Raw genomic sequence first — 11,472 nt, 5'->3', positions numbered from 1 at the left:
CACTAGTTTGCATTCCCACCATCAGTGCAAGAGGGTTCCCCTTTCTCCACATCCCTACCAAAACCGGTTGTTTCTTGTCCTGTTGATTTTAGCCATTCTGAGAAGTGTGAGGTGATATGTAATTGTAGTTTTGATTGCATTTCCCTGATACTCAGTGATGTTGCACATCTTTTCATGTGTCTGTTCACCATCTGGATGTCCTCTTTGGAAAAATGTCTGTTCATGTCTTCTGCCCATTTTTATATTGAATTATTTGTTTTTTGAGTTTTGATTTTCATAATTTATTTATATACTTTGTATAATAACCCTTTGCAGATATGTCATTGGCAAATATCTTCTTCTATTCTGTAGGTTGCCTTTTAGTTTCATTGATTGTTTCCTTTGCTGTGCAGACACTTTTTGTTTTTGATGAAGTCCTAATAGTTTATTTCTGCTTTTGTTTCCCTTGCTTTAGGAGACATAGCTAGAAGAAGTTGCTATGGCTGATGTCAAAGAAGTTACTGCCTATGCTCTCCTCTACAATTTTTATGGTTTCAGGTCTCACATTTAGGTTTTTAATCCCTTTTGAGTTTATTTTTTATGTATTGTGTGTGGAAGGGGTCCAATTTCAATCTTTTGCATCATGCTGTTTTTCCAATACCATTTGTTGGAGAGACTGTTTTTCCCATTGGATATTCTTTCCTGCTTTGTCAAAGGTTAATTTTCCATACAGTGTGTGCTCATTTCTGGGCTCTCTATTCTGTCCCATTGATATATGTGTCTATTTTTGTGTCAGTACCATACTGTTTTGATCACTACAGCTTTCTAATATAACTTGAAGTCTGGAATTGTGATGTCTCCAGCGTTGTTTTTCATTTTCAATGCTGCTTTGGCTATTTGGAGTCATTTGTGGTTCCATGCAAATTTTAGGATCGTTTTAGTTCTGTGAAAAATGCTTTTGGTATTTTGATAAGAAATGCATTAAATGTGTAGGTTGTTTTGGGTAATATAGATATTTTAACAATATTTGTTCTTCTGATCCATGAGCATGGTATATCTTTCCATTTCCTTGTGTCATCTTTAATTTCTTTTTCAGTGTTTTATAGTTTTCAGAGTATGGGTCTTTTACCTCTTTGGTAAGGTTTATCCTTATGTATCTTACTGTTATTGGTGCAATTGTAAGTGGGATTGATTTCTTAATTTCTCTTTCTGCTGCTTCATTATTGGTGTATAGAAAAGTAACAAATTTTTGTACATTGATTTTGTATCCTGTGACCACTGAATTTGTGTATCAGTTCTTGCTATCTTTTTGATAAGTCTTTGGGATTTTCTCTGTAGAGAATTGTCATCTACAATACTGAAAGCTTGACTTCTTCCTTGCCAATTTGGATGCCCTTTCTTTTTGTTGTCTGATTGTCGTGGCTAGGACCTCCAGTGCTATGTTAAATAACAATGGTGAGAGTGGACATCCTTGTCTTGTTCCTGACCATACAGAAAAAGTTCTCAGTTGTTCCCCATTGAGGCAGATATTAGCTGTATTTTTTTCATATATGGTCTTTATTATATTGAAGAATGTACCCTCTAAACCTACTTTATTGAGAGTTTTTTTAATCATGAATGGATGTTTTACTTTGTCAAATGCTTTTTTCTGCCTCTCTTAAGAATAGTCATATGGTTCTTATCCTTTCTTTTACTAATGTGGTGTATCACATCGACTGATTTGGAAATTTTCCAACACCCTTACAAACCAGGAATAAATCCCCCTTGACCTTGATGAGTGATTCCTGTAACATACATTTGGATGTGGTTGCTAGTATTTTATTGAGAATTTTAGCACATGTGTTCATCAGGAATATTGACCTATAGTCCTCTTTTTTAGGTGGAGTCTTTATCCAATTTTAATATCAGGGCAATGCTGGCCTCATAGAATGAACTTGGAAGTTTTCCTTCATTTCCTATTTTTGGAATAGCCTGAGAATAATAGGTATTAACTCTTCTTCAAATGTTTAGTAGAATTTGCCTCTAAAGTCATCTGGCTGTGGACTTTTATTTTTTTGGGAGATTTTTGATTACTGATTCAATTTCTTTGCTGGTTATCAGTCTCCTCAAATTTTCTATTTCTTCATGTTTCAGTTTTGGCAGTTTGTATGGTTCTAGGAATTTATCCATTTCTTCCAGGTTGTCCAATTTATTGGCATGTAATTTTTCACAATATTCTCTTATAATTGTTTGTATTTTGTGGTGTTTATTGTTATTTCTCCTCTCCCATTTGTGATTTTATTTTATATTTTTTAAAATATTTTATTTATTTATTTGACAGAGAGAGAGAGAGAGAGAGAGACGGAACACAGGCAAGGGGAATGGGAGAGGAAGAAACAGCTTCCACTGAGCAAGGAGCCTGATGTAGGGCTCTATCCCAGGACCCTGAGATCATGAACTGAGCTGCAGGCAGATGCTTAATGACTGAGCTACCCAGGTTCCCCATCATCTATGATTTTATTTATTTGTGAGTTTATTTATTTGGGTCTTTTCTTCTTTGATAAGTCTGTCTAGAGTCCGTCTAGAGGTTTATCAATCTTACTAAATTTTTTCTTCAGAGAACCAGCTGCTGGTTTCATTGATCTGTTCTATTGCATTTTATTTTAGTTTAGATATCATTTATTTATGCTCTAATCTTTATAATTTGCTTCCTTCTGCTGACTTTTCTGGCTTCTTTAGGTGTAAGGTTAGGTTGTTCATTTGAGATTTTTCTTGCTTCTTAATGTAGACCTATATGGATATATACTTCCCTCTTTAGGACACTTTTTGCTGCATCCAAATGGTTTTGGACCATTGTGTTTACATTTTCATGTTTTTTTTTTAAATTTCTTCTTTGATTACCTAGTTGTCCTATTCATTGTTTGGTAGCATGTCTAACTTCCACGTGTTTTGGTCTTTCCAAATTTTTTCTTGTGGTTGACTCCAAGTCTCATAGCGTTGTGGTTAGAAAAAATGCATGGTATTATCTCAATCTTTGTTCAATGAGGCCTGATTTATAACCTAATGTGTGATCTGTTCTGGAGAATGTCCAATATGCACTTGAAAAGAATGTGTATTCTGCTGTTTTAGGATGAAATGTTCTCAATATATCTGTGAAGTTCATCTGGTCCAGTGTGTCATTCAAAGCCATTGTTTCCTTGTTGATTTTCTGTTTAGATGATTGGTCCTTTGATGTAAGTGGGATGTTAAAGTTCCCTACTGCTATTCTATCATCAGTGAGTTCCTTATGTTTGTTATTAGTTGTTTTATGTGTTTGGGTGCTCCTGTGTTGGGTACATAAATATTTACAGTTGTTACATCTTCTTGTTGAATTGTCCCCTTCATTATGATATAGTGCCCTTCTTTGACTCATGTTACAGTCTTTTTTTTTAACGTCCAGTTTATTTTCTGATACAAGTATTGCCAGTACATTTTTTTTACATCTATTTGCATGATACATGTTTTCTCATCCCCTCACTTTCAATCTACAAGTATCTTTAGGTCTAAAGTGAGTCTCTTGTACATAGCATATAGATGGGTCTTGATTTTATCCATTCTCACATCCTATGTGTATTGATTGGGGCATTTAGTCCACTTACATTCAAGTAATTATTGATAGATCAGTATATAGTGCCATTTTATTGCTTGTTTTGTCATCTTTTTTCCTGGAGATTTTCTCTGATGCTTTCTTCTCTTTGTCAATTTTGGTTTTTCCTTCCTTTCTGCTCAGAGAGTACCCTTTATTTCATCCATGGCTGGTTTAGTGGTCACAAATTCCTTTGGTTTCTGTTTGTCTGGGAAACTCCTTATCTCCCCTTCTAGTCTGAATGATAGCCTTGCTGGGTAGCATATCCTTGGTCACAGATTTTTACCATTTGGCACATTGAATATATCATGCCACTCCCTTATGGCTTGCCAAATTTCTATTGAGAAATCTCCAGCTAGACTTACAAGGGGTTCCCTTGTAAGTTAAGGACTTGCTTTGTCTTGCTGTTTAAAATTTTTTTTTTCTTTATCACCATGGTCTCCAAATTTAATTGCAATATGTCTTGGTGTTGGTCTATTTTCATTGATTTTGATGGGAGTTTTTTGTGCCTCCTGGACCTGGATGTCTATTTCTTTCCCTAGATTAGGGAAGTTTTCCACTATTATTTCCTCAAATAAACTTTCTGTCCCCCTTTCTTTCTCTTCTTCTTCTGGGATTCCTATAATATAAATGTTATTACATTTGATGGAGTACTGAGTTCCCTAAATTTATTCTCATGTTGTGTAACTCTCCTTTCTCTCTTTTGTTCAGCCTCATTGCTTTCCATTACTTTGTCTTCTAAGTCACTGATTCATTCCTCTACTTCTCCCAGCCTACTGTTCATTGCATCAAACATGTTTCTAATCTTGTTTATTGCACTCTTCCTCTCTGGTTGATTCTTTTTTAATCATTTTATTTCTGTGGTAAGGGTCTTAGTGATGTCTTACATTCTTTTCTCAAGCCAAGTGAGTATCTTTATGATTATTGCTTTAAATTCTCCATCAGGCATGTTATATCTGTTTTGCTTAGATATCTAGCGGTGAACTTATCTTGTTCTTTCATTTGGGATAAGTTCCTCCATCTTGGCATTTTGGCTAAGTTTTTGTCTTCCGTTAGAAAAGCCAGCTATTTTTCCTACTTCTGAGAATAATGGCTTTATAAAGAAGAGGTCATGTAGTGTCCAGGGCCTGGCACTTCAGTGAGTGTTGCAGTTTTGTGCTACATTAACTCTGCTATTGCATTTTGGCTATTCTATCCTTCAAGCCAGTCTTCTTCAGAGGCTCTCCTTGCCTGCAGTGGACAATGTTTGGCTCTTGGCCAGAATATGGCAAGTTTTAACTAGGTGTGCTCTGGTCTGCTTGTTAAATGAGACTTGATACTGCTTCCACTAGAACCAAAGCCCTGCAGAACTCTCTGTTCAGGAACTCTCTGGGCAGTGGTTTGTGTTGCTCTGCTGGAGAAGGGGCTTCCCACACTGGGACAAAGGCAAGTTTGACTGAGATGGGCAGTCCTACCGGAGTGCAGTGGTGTGGGACTTGGTGAAAGCAAGGTAGGCAGCCTGTGTCTGTGCTGCCCTGCTTCCGGCAGGTGGTTTAAAGTTGAGGGTCTGGAGGGGAGGGAAATTGTGTCAGCCATCTCCTTTGACTCCAGAGAAGCATCTCCATGAACATGAATGCTGCCTCTGAAGGAAGCACTCCAAGAAGATCAAATAATACCCCCATCGCCTCCCCACTGTATTCCCCAGGCATTTTTTAAAAATTTCAGACCCTTGTTTCCATGCTGTCTGCCTCCAGGTTATTTACCTGCCTTCTCTCTAGGAGTGGCACATTGCCCTCTGGGCTCTATCTTAGCCAAGATCTCTGACCTTTAAAACCCAAGTGTGCCTAGATGGTTCAGTCCATTAAGCATCTACCTTCTGCTCAGTCATGATCCCAGAGTCCTGGGATTAAGCTACTCACCAGGCTCCCAGCTCCACAGGAAGCCTGTTCTCCCTCTCCCTCTCCCACTCCCCTTGCTTTTGTTTCTTCTCTCACTGTGTCTCTGTCAAAATAAATAAATAGATAGATAGATAATATATATATTATTTAAAATATATATATTTAAATATATATTTATACCCTATATATTTAAACCCTCCAGGTTTTAAGCCCCACTGGTTGCAAGAACTAACAAAAATCAGCCCTTCTCCTTTTCCTAGCCAATGGCTTTGGGGAAATGTTCTCCTCGTGAGTTTCTTGTGTGTTCTCTCTCTCTTGCCCTTCATGACTCTGGCTCCCTCAGCTCTGCAGCTCCCGTGATCCATTTCTCTCATAAACCACATCTCCACACTTCCTACCTTCTTTGATGTGGCTTCTTCTTTCCTTTTAGTTGTGAAATTTGTTCTGTCATTTTTTCAGGTTAATTTATAAGGTATTTAGAATGATTTGATAGCCATCTAGCTGTGTTCAAGGGACAAGATGAGCCTAGAGTCCACCTACTTTGCTGCCACCTTTTATTCTCTTCCCTGGTATTAATTCTTTGAATGTTTTAGCAGAATTTAAAAGTGAAGCTCTCTGGTTCTGGATTTTTTTTTTTTTTTTTAGTTTTTTGGATTACTGATTCAATCACCTTCCTAATAATCATTCTTTTCAGAGTTCTCTTTCTTCATGATTCAGTCTTGGTAAGGTATGTATTTCTAGGTACTTATCTGTTTCTTCTAGATTGTCAAATTTGTTGATGTTCACAGTATTTTCTTATGATCTTTTGTATTTCTGAGTTATCAGTCATAATATCTCTTCTTTCATTTCTGATTTTATTTATTTGAGTTCTCTCTCTTTTCTTCTTGGTGAGTCTAGCTAAAGGTTTGCCAATTTTCTTTATCTTTTGAAAGAACCGGTTCTTATTTTTTTTTTTTTTGAATTTTTTTTATTTAAATTTTTTATTTTTTATAAACATATATTTTTATCCCCAGGGGTACAGGTCTGTGAATCACCAGGTTTACACACTTCACAGCACTCACCAAAGCACATACCCTCCCCAATTCTTATTTTCATGGATCTTTTCTGTTGTCCTTTGAGTCTATGTTTCACTTATTTTTTACTCTAATCTTTGTTACTTCTTTCCTTTTGCTAATTTTGAGGGTAGATCTTTCTTTTTTCTAGTGACTTCAGGTGTGAATTTGTGTTATTTGAGTTTTTTCCTGTTTCTTGATGTAAGCATTTATCTTTATAAACTTTCCTCTTAGAACTGTTTTTGCTGCATCCCTTAAGTTTTAGTGTATTGTATTTCCATTTTTATTAGTCTTAGTGTATTTTTTATTTCTCTTTTTACTTATCCTTTGACTCACTGGTTGTTCAATAGCATGTTGTTCAAACTCCACATATTTGTAAATTTTCCAGTTTTTTTCTGCACCTGATTTTTATTTTAATGACATTGTGGTCAGAAAAGATGCTTGACGTGATTTCACTATTCTTAAATTTATTCAGACTTGTTTTGTGGCCTCACCTATGATCCATACTGGAGAATATTCCACGTGCATTTGAGGAGATTGTGTGTTCTGTTGCTTCTAGATTGAATGTTCTGTGTATATATATGTTATGTTCATCTGGTCCAATGTGTTGTTTAAGGTTGATGTCTTCTTTATTTTTAAAGGTTGATACCTTCTAATTGATTTTCTATTTGGGTGATAGATTCATTGATGTAAGCAGGGTATTAAAGTCCCCTACTATAATTGTCTTGTTGTCTATTTCACTCTTTATGTCTGTTAATATTTGTTTTATATATTTAGGTCCTTTTTTTCCTGAATATATATTTAGAAATGTTATATTATCTTTGGATTCACCCCTTTATCATTATGTAATGATGTTTTTTCTCTCCTATTACAGTCTTTATTTTAAAATCTAGTTTGTCTGATATGAGTATAGCTAAACCCATTTTCCATTTTTATAGAATGTATTTCCCAATTCCTTTTCTTCCAGTCTGTGTGTCCTTCATCTAAAATGAGCCTCTTGTAGGCAGCCTACAGATGGGGCATTTTAAAAATTCTACTCAGCTACTCTATGTCTTTTGATTGGAGGATTTATTTATTTACATTGGAAGTAATTATTAATAGACGTACTTCTTGCCATTTTCTTAATTTTTTTCTGGCTGTTTTGTAGTTTCTCTTGTTCATTTCATCTTCCTTTGCAGTTTGATTATTTTTATTACTGGTATGTTTAGAGTTCTTTGGTCTTCGTCGTGTGTGTGTGTGTGTGTGTGTGTGTGTGTGTACTATAGGTTTTTGCTTTGGGGTTGCCATGAAGCTTACATATCACAACTTATATTTATAACCATCTATTTCAAGTTGAGAACAACTTAAGTTTGATGGCATTCAAATGCTCTATATTTTTGCTCTACTCCAGCCACATGTTTTAGTCAGATTTTACATCCTTTTTTCTGTGTATCCCTTAACTAAACATTATACTTGTAGTTATTTTTTTCTTTTTTAAATTTTTCTTTATTTTTTAAATTTCTTTTCAGTGTTCCAGAATTCATTCTTTATGCACCACACTCAGTGCTCCATGCAATACGTGCCCTCCATAACATCCACCACCAGGCTGACCCAACCTCCAGCCCCCCTCCCCTTCAAAACCCTCAGTTTGTTTCTTAGGGTCCGCAGTCTCTCATGGTTCATCTCCCCCTCCAAATTCCCCCAACTCCCTTCCCCTCTTCATCTCTGCATGTCTTCTATCTTATTCCTTATGTTCCACAAATAAGTGAAACCATATGATAATTGACTCTCTCTGCTTGACTTATTTCACTCAGATAATCTCTTCCAGTCCTGTCCATGTTGATACAAAGGCTGGGTACTCATCCTTTCTGATGGAGGCATAATACTCTATAGTATATATGAACCATATCTTCTTTATCCATTCATCCATTGAAGGGCATGTTGTTTCTTTCCACAGTTTGGCGACTGTGGCCATTGCTGCTATAAACATTGGGGTACAGATGGCCCTTCTTTTCACTACATCTGTATCTTTGGGGTAAATACCCAGCAGTGCAATTGCAGGGTCATAAGGTAGCTCTATTTTTAATTACTTAAGGAATCTCCACACTGTTTTCCAAAATGGCTGCACCAACTTGCATTCCTACCAACAGTGTAAGAGGGTTCCCCTTTCTCCCATCATCTCTAACATTTGTTGTTTACTGTCTTGTTAATTTTGACCATTCTAACTGGTGTAAGGTTGTATCTCAATGTGGTTTTGATTTACATCTCCCTGATGACTAATGTTGATGAACATTTTTTCATGTGTCTGATAACCATTTGTGTGTCTTCTTTGGAGAAGTGTCTGTTCATGTCTTCTGTCCATTTTTTGAAATGATTATCTCTTTTGTATGCATTGAATTTGAGGAGTTCTTTATAGATCTTGGATATAAGCCCTTTGTCTGTACTGTCATTTGTGAATATCTTCTCCCTTTCCAACTCTTTGTTTTGTTCACTGTTTCCTTTGCTGTGCAGAAGTTTTGATCTTGATAAAGTCCCCAAAATTCATTTTTCCTTTTGTTTTCTTTGCCTTTGGAGACATGTCTTGAAAGAAGTTGCTGTGGCCGATGTCGAAGAAGTTCCTGCCTATGTTCTTCTCTAGGATTTTGATGGATTCCTGTCTTACACTGAGGTCAGTAATCCAGAGATTATCTTTGTTTATGGTGTAAGAGAATGGTCAAGGTTCATTCTTCTACACATAGCTGTCCAATTTCCCCAGAATCTTATATTGAAGGGACTGTCTTTTTTCCACTGGATATTTTTTCCTGCTTTGTCGAAGATTATTTGACCATAGAGTTGAGGGTCCATATCTGGGTTCTCTACCCTGTTCCACTGGTCTATGTGTTTGTTTTTTTGCCAGTACCATGCTGTCCTGGTGAACACAGCTTTGTGGTAAAGCTTGAAATCAGGCAATGTGGTGTCCCCAGTTTTGTTTTTCTTTTTCAACATTTCCTTAGACGTTTGGGGTCTCTTCTGGTTCCGTACAATTTTTAGGATTGTTTGCTCCAGCTCTCTGAAAAATGCTGGTGGAATTTTGATTGGAATGGCATTGAAAGTATAGATGGCTCTAGGCAGTATATATATTTTAACAATGTTTATTCTTCCAATCCTTGAGCATGGAATGGTCTTCCATCTTTTTGTGTCTTCTTCAATTTCTTTCATGAGTGTTCTGTAGTTCCTTGAGTACAGATCCTTTACCTTTTTGGTTAGGTTTATTCCCAGGTATCTTATGGTTCTTGGTGATATAGTAAATGGAATGAATTCTCTGATTTCCTTTCTGTATTTTCATTGTTAGTGTATAAGAAAGCAACTTTCTTTCTAATGTACTGTTGGATCCTATTAGCTAGGATCTTGTTGAGAATCTTCGCATCCACATTCATCAGGGATATTGGTCTGAAATTCTCCCTTTTGGTGGGGTCTTTGCCTGGTTTGGGGATCAGGGTAATGCTGGCTTCATAAAAAGAGCCTGGAAGTTTCCCTTCTGCTTCAGTTTTTTTAAACAGTTTCAGGAGAATATGTATTATTTCTTCTTTGAAAGTTTGGTAGAATTCCCCAGGGAATCCGTCAGGTCCTGGGCTCTTGTTTTTTGGGAGGTTTTTGATAACTGGTTCATTCTTGTTACTAGATATTGGTCTATTCAGGTTGTCAGTTTCTTCCTGATTCAGTTTTGGAAGTTTATAGGTTTCCAGGAATGCATTTATTTCTTCTTGGTTGCCTAACTTATTGGCATATAACTATTGATAATAATTTCTGATGATTCTTTCTATTTCCTTGGTGTTAGTTCCTTTTCATTCATAATTTTATTAATTTGGGTCCTCTCTCTTTTCTTTTGGATTAGTTTGGCCACTGATTTATAGATCTTATTGATTCTTTCAAAAAATCAGCTTCTAATTTTGTTGATGTGTTCTACTGTCTCTAGTTTCTATCTCATTGATCTCTAATCTAATCTTGATTATTTCTCTCTCTTTGTGTGTGGAGTTGGCTTAAATTGTTGATTCTCCAGTTCTTTAAGGTGTAAGCAGATCTGTATTTTGGATTTTTCATTTTTTTTGAGGGAGGCTTGGATGGCTATGTATTTTTCCCTTAGGACTGCCTTTGCTGTATCCCATAGGTTTTGGATGAAAGTGTCTTCATTCTCATTGGTTTCCATGAAATTTTTAAGTTCTTCTTTGATTTCCTGGTTGATCCAAACATTCTGAAGCAAGGTGGTCTTTAGCTTCCAGGTGTTTGAATTCCTGCCAAACTTTTTCTTGTGGTTGAGATCCAGTTTCAAAGCATTTGGTCTGAGAATATGCAAGGACTAATCTCAATCTTTTGATATCAGTTGAGTCCTGATTTGTGACCCAGTATTTGGTCTGTTCTGGAGAAATTTCTATGTGCACTTGAGAAGAATAAGTATTCTGTTGTTTTAGGGTGGAATGTTCTGTATATATCTATGGGTCCATCTGGTCCAATGTGTCATTAAAAACTCTTGTTTCTTTATTGATTTTCTGCTTGGATCATCTATTACTGAGAGTGGCATGTTAAGATCCCCTACTATTAATGTATTCATATCAATATGACTTTATCTTGATTAACAGTTGTCTTATGTAGTTGGCTACTCTCATACTGGGGGCATAAACAATTACAATTGTTAGATCTTCTTGAGGGATAGACCCTTTAAGAATGATGTAGTGTCCTTTATCTCTGACTAGTCTTTAACTTAGAATCTAATTTATCTGATATGAGAATCTCTATTCCAGCCTTCTCTTGAGACCTATTGGCACAAAAGATGGTTCTGTATCCCTTCACTTTCAGTCTGTATGTATCTTTAGGTTCAAAATGGTCTCTTGTAGGCAACATATGGATAGGTCCTGTCATTTTACCCAATCTGCAACCCTGTGCCTTTTTATGGGAACTTTTAGGCCATTCACATTGAGAGTGATTATTGAGAGACATGTTTTTA

The sequence above is a fragment of the Mustela nivalis genome (assembly GCF_964662115.1).
Source record: "Mustela nivalis genome assembly, chromosome: X".
Taxonomy (NCBI): domain Eukaryota; kingdom Metazoa; phylum Chordata; class Mammalia; order Carnivora; family Mustelidae; genus Mustela; species Mustela nivalis.
This window is presented reverse-complemented; position numbering follows the sequence as displayed.